The sequence below is a fragment of the Cupressus sempervirens genome, chromosome 1 (assembly GCF_028749045.1).
Source record: "Cupressus sempervirens isolate cs-2001-9-10 chromosome 1, ASM2874904v1, whole genome shotgun sequence".
In the NCBI taxonomy this organism is placed as follows: domain Eukaryota; kingdom Viridiplantae; phylum Streptophyta; class Pinopsida; order Cupressales; family Cupressaceae; genus Cupressus; species Cupressus sempervirens.
In genome coordinates, this window is record NC_143118.1 from 600029807 (window position 1) to 600036524 (window position 6718).

Sequence of the window (6718 nt, forward strand, 5' to 3'; positions counted from 1 at the left end):
TGTTGTGGTATGGGACACAACTATGGTTTATGCAATTAGGGGAGGTTGTCTAGGTACATGTCTTTAGGAGTGACTTTCAATAGGGGTCCAGGACCCGAAGTGGTTAGTACTAGGGTAACCTATTGTAAGTTGTATAACAAGTGATAACATAGTAATTAAAATATTTTGCCTAGCCCTTTCCTTGAGACATACTAAAAAGATAAGTTAGAAATGTTTGCCTCATCCATGCCTTGAGTGCTCATATAAGCTAAGGATGGGAATGGGATGATACCTAGTGAGAGGTATGACTGATTTTCCTCATCTTCATGAGAGGGTATTCTAGTTTCACATGTTTCACGTTGAGGGTCCAGGGTCCGGAGTGACCAGTCTAGGGTAACTCAACGCTTCAGGATCTGGGATCTAATGAGAGACCAGTCTAGGGTAACTCAAGTAGTTTGACCATGTGATGACACTCCCTATTATGTAGCCTAAGTTTCCTCCATAGATTTTGTATTTGCCTCTGGTTTTGTAATTATTGGTTATATACTTATTGTTGGATGTATTTATTGTTGGTGTTTACTTTCATTGATGGTGATTGGTGATTCATGGTTGTTGTACTTTTACATGTGGCTTTTGACTTGAGGTAGATATCTTTGTTGACTTTATCTCATGGTTTTTTAGTATTCAATTTATATTTGGTATAGTATGCATGTTGATTTGTTATGTGGTTTTGGTATTGGATTAAGTATTCATTTGATTATGATTATATTTTCTCCTTGAGTAGTTTGTGTTACCCTTAAGGTAGATTTGGCTATTAGGATTCCTTGTCTAGGAATGTTTTATGGTTTGATTATTTGCACGTGGATCATTCATTATCTTCCTTGTACAGTGGGAGTGGAAGCCTGACTAGGTGACCACATAGTCAAGAGGTAGTGTCTTCTTACCATTTGGGTCCCCCTCAGTTGGACAAATGTTGGATGCTCATTGATGTAGTTGTACCATTATCATCCTTATTTCTAACTCAAATATTTCTATTTAGTTGAATGTATATATGTTATAATGTATCTTTTATTTTGATGTACTTGTATCTATTCTTGCATACCTTGCAACATGTGCAGTGGATTTTATTTGTTGAATATATTTTCATTATATCAATTGTATTTATGCATGTTCCTATGAGATAATGTATATGTTATTTCTTTGTGATCATGACATTGTACTTGAGACTTAAACTAATTAATAAAACTTCTTAAACACAACTAACGTGAAGGAACCCTTGAGGAATAAAATTTGTATTGTATTTTCTTATGTGTAATTGATGTGTATGTGTATATTGCTTCCACATTGTTACTTTGATGTTGTTTAAACTTTAAAAAAAAAATGTTTCAGTAAACATTGTGACTTGTTAGGTTTATTTCTCTTTGGTTCTTTGGGTTCTCGAGTGGGGCATTACATTAACCTTGACCTATATGAGGTATAGGTTGATCTTGACCTATACTTGAAAGATTTTTTTTACTGGAACTATCTTGAAAATATTGAGAGTGAAAAAGAAATAGTTGGAAATAGACATAAACTAGAGGAAAATATGACAAATCAAGCATAAATGTATCCATGTTCTAGAGAATATTGCTAAAGTGGGGCTTACAAGATCTTTAAGCTTCCAAATTAAAGGGTGCATAGTGTATTTTGTGTACCATTTGCATTGTTTCTTAAAAATACAATGACTTTTGTTATCATATAAGCCTCAAAAAATATGATGTATTTTCAGTATCAACAAGACATGAGTGCATCATTGGGATATTTTATTTAGTTTATTTAATAAAAAACTATATTTATTTCTCACACAATAAGACATACATATATCACTTAGAAATTTTATCAATAATGTTTGACATGTGTTTGATGTTGTCATAAAAAACATGATGTGATTTCCACGTTAGCAAGACATATGCATGTATCTAATATCTTTTCTTTAGTTTGTCTGATGAAAAACTTGGTGTTACTCCCACATTAGCAAGACATAAGTGCACTATTGAGATGTTTCTTTAAAGTTTGTGTAGGTTGAAAACCACAATGTCTATTTCTACCTAGTTCTCTATATTTACAATCAAATCCCATCAAGGTGTACATAACTCTTTTATATTAAGAATAAGGTTATGATTGTTGGATACAATTGTCTAATTGTGTGTTGTCTTTGATGTTACACAAATGTCATATCAGTTGGCAGTCAATATCTATCGAGCTTAGTTGGTCAACAAAGCAACTTTCAGAGTCTACCGAGCATTCCTGGAAATTACTTTGTGGAAACAGTGTCTACTGAGCTCACTTGGGTGTCGAAGGAAAATGTGGCAAAAAGCAGTGTTAAACGAGCTCTCATGGTTAATGAAGGTAAGTTAGTGTTTACCGAGTTCCCTCGGTCACCAAAAGATTTTGCAGGATTACAGTGTTAACCGAGCTTCTATTGGTTAACACGGGAAATCTTTTTAGGGACAGTGTTTACTGGGCAGGGTCGACCAATGAAGGATTTTGTTAATTTGAGGAATAAAGTTTAAATTATTTCAAGTAATGATTCTAGCCGACTGAGGTAATGATCATTGGAGATTGTAACTTGTAATTTAGCCAACTTGATAATTTGTAAGGTATAAATGAATGGTCAAGTTGAGATTCTAAGGTGTAATGAGTGAGCATGCAAGTGTATTGATTGTTTGAAGAGAAAAGTGTGAGCGAACTTTGAAGGATGGTCAAATATCCTTGAGGAGCAGCAAAGTTTTATTTGATCAGAAAGGATCTAGTGAAGTAGAATAGAGATCTGTAATCAGCAATTCAGTTGCATCTCATTTAGGTCATGTCATTGTTACTTTCTTATCATTGTAGCAGTGATTCCATAATCTCTTAATAGAGTTTGCTTAACAACCATTTGTAAATCCTTTAACAAGGTGATAGTTCCATTGAATTGTTCTAAAGACCTCTTGCAAGGCCACTCCTAATAGGGTGATTAAATCCTCTCACAAGGTCACACCTAACAATGTGTTTTGTAACCTTTAACTAGGTTGGCTCCTAACAGAGCTCACTTCAGAGGAGTGAAAATCAGTAGCTAGTTACTTGGTGATTTTTCCCATATTGGGTTTCCATGTTAAATTTGGTGTCTCATGTGTTCATGTTATTTCTTTTATTGTTGCATGTTAATCTCTGTAATGTTTAAGATCTATTAAAATTAACATACACTACATTTACCGAGTTACAAAATTTTAAGTATGTTTACCGAGTGACAGTAGTAACTAGTTTTATTAGACATCTAAGGGATCTGTGGATTTATTTTTGTGGTAACTGATTCACCCCCCCTCTCAGTTACTCCATCTATATTTCCAACAATGATATGATCAAACCTTTAATTAGAGATAACATCAAATGATAAAAAAAACTAGATCTTACTAGCCATTAACTAAGTTTGCGTAGATCAGAAGGAACGATGTGTAGTTCAACCTAGATCTTCATATTTACAATCAAATGTTGAGATACACATATCTATTTTACCTAAAGAGGTTCAATCTTAAATATCCAACCTATATTTTCAGATAGCATTAAATATGAAGAAAATTATATCATAACAACCACAAATTTTCTATAGGATGAGAAACACGATCTGCAGTTTAACATAGAACTTCATATTTACAATCAAATCCTATTAAGGTCAACGTATCTCCTTTACCTAAAAAACATGGGTTCGATATCCAATATTTAATTTTAAATAGCACCAAATGAGAAAGAAAATGTACATCTTACCAATCATGAAATATATTTGTATTTTTGTCCACAATATTATTCTGTATATTTATTCCACGCTTCTATCATTTATGTTTATAGGCTTGCTTTCCTGTTACTTTGGTTTGTGATTTATTCCATATTTATTTGGAAGGAAACTTGTTTGAAGTGGTTAAATAAAAGTACTCCATGTTGCGAAAGAGGTAAGTTCACCTTGATAGGATCTCATTGTAAATTTGAAGTTCTAGGTTGAGCTACCCATCATATGTTTAAACATACAAATTTAATTAATGTCTACCAAGATGTAATTCTTCTTTTCATTTTGGTGTTATCTCAAATAATTTTAGGGTATCACAACCTTTATCTTAATCTAAATTCCTTTCAATAATAAACATTGCAAAGATGCACATGCCTAGGAGGTCATTTTGTTGAATCTACAACTGTGGAGCAATTATTATGTTGTCATTGATGTCAAACGTTATTGGTAATATTTTTACTAATAGTGTAGAGTGTCATATCATTTGATTGATGAAGAGGATTTGAAAAGAAGAGATCATGAGATGACCCAATGAAAGGTTAAGTTATGATGTGAAAGTGTGATGGAATTATAGTGGACACTTGATAAGTTAGTACTTGACAAGATAATGTGTTGTTTATTCATTACAATAAGCAAGGAAGAAAGATTAGCTCTGAAGCAACTAAGTATCTGAAGTAGAAGATTAAGGAACTTAAGCATTGTCAAGAAGAATAACATTGGTTGAGTATCAATATTAGCCAAGTGGCATAAAATATCGAGTGACAGTAACAACCAAGTTGTACAATGTAAACTGAGCAAGACAGTTTAGTGATGACCAAGTAGTAGAACGTAGTTATGATCGAGTGTCAACAAATTATTATTAGGGAAAGAATCAAGATTTGTGGCTACCACAATTGAATTTTTTAAATAATCAAAATGTTGACGATAAGGATTGATTAGTTGGATTATTTAATGCAAGGAAAAGATTAGTTGAGTGATCAAAGGCTAAGACTTGACAAAATGTTTCTATAAGTTTCAAAAGATGGCTAAATTCATTGAATTTGTTAAATCTAATCGTAACCCTAAGATCTATGGTTATGTTTAAGCAGACAAAGATCTCAACTACCCATGGTTATGTTTTATGTAGTTTTTGGACTGGAATTTGTAGAGACAAGTGGAGAATAGACTTGCAAAGGAGAAGTGTGAAGTTTATGATGCGGGAGATTGCTTGAAGAGTTGCCAAGTAGATCTAAGTTGTTAAGCGAGATGGGGCCTAGTCAATGAACCAAGATTGAGCCGAATGGAGATTTAAATTTGCAAAGTGATTTGTATGTTATCAGATCAAACCTAGTTGTTACTTTCTAATCATTGTGGCAGTAGTAAAATCCTTTTTATTAAGGTTGACCTAATAGTCATTTGTAAATCCTTTAACAAGGTGGCATTCTAAGGGAATATTCTAAAGTCCTCTAACAAGGTCACTCCTAACAGGGTGATTAAGTCCTTTAATAGGGTCACACATAACAATGTATTTTATAACCTTTAATAGGGTTGGCTCCTAACAGAGCTCACTTTAGAAGAGTAAAAAGTGGTAGCATGCTACTTGGTGGTTTTTCCCAAATTGGGTTTCCACATTAAATTCTAGTGTCAAACATTTGTGTGGATGTTTGTTATGTGTTTATGCTACTTACTATTTTAAGTTTGAAGTTTGTTGTTAACTGCGATATTATTCTGTTAGTTGGCACATACTAAACAAAGAGCTAAAATAGAATGAATAAGTTGAATGGTGATGAACAATTTCATGCGTTGTTCATGAGTTTGATTAAGTTTGATGGAGTTGTTAAAATTCAATTTTATACATCCAGACCTAAGGAAAATTGATTCAAACCCCCACCCCCCCACCCAATGATTCTAAATATTCTAGCACATTTTCCAAATAAGGGTGTGTGTCCCTACTCTTAACTCTTATCATTTTATTTTGTAGGATATCACTAAACTCTTTATCACTTGTCTTAAATCATATGAAAACTCTATTGAATTTCCAAGTTTATATTAAAGAGGAAATAATTTCATTATAAATCAAACTCTCTCTCTCTCTCTCTCTCTCTCTCTCTCTCTCTCTCTCTCTCTCTCGTTATCTCCATATCCCTTGATCCCTCCATCTTGAAAAAATAATCTATTTTGTGATTCTCCCTCCCTCCTTCCATCCCTTTGTATGGCTTTTGACATCCCACTCTATCAACCTTTATCTTAATCTAAATTCCTTTTAGTAATAAACATTGCAAAGATGCACATGCCTAGGAGGTCATTTTCCAAATAAGGGTGTGTGTACCTACTATTAATAAACTCTATTAAATTTCTAAGTTTAGATTAAAGAGGAAATAATTTCATCACAAATCTCTCTCTCTCTCTCTCTCTCTCTCTCTCTCTCACACACACACACACACACACACACACACACACACACACACAATTAATCTACTTTGTGATTCTCCCTCCTTCCTTCCTTCCCTTTGTATGATTTTCTTCATCTCACTCTATCTCCCTCTCTCTATCTCCCTCTCTACTTCCCTCTCCCTCAATACATATATCTTTATCCCTTTTAAAGTTGGAGATTACAAAATATAGTTATTCTATTTTAAAAATTCCTATTATTCATGCTTGTTTTGATTTTGTTTATAATTTATATTTAATAATATGTATACCATTTTATAACATAAATGTATAACTTAAATAGACAAATTCATTTTTTAATTTAATATTTTAAAGTTTAGGTATAAAATAAGGGAAAACAACATATTCTATGATATTTATTTGAATTTTAATGATAATTCAAACATCATATTTATAATTATATGTAACATTTATTTTACACTATATGTTAAGATATATCAATTTTTTATTATATAGAATTAAATAATTTACTATTCAAATTTATTTCATTTGATTTTTAATATTTATATA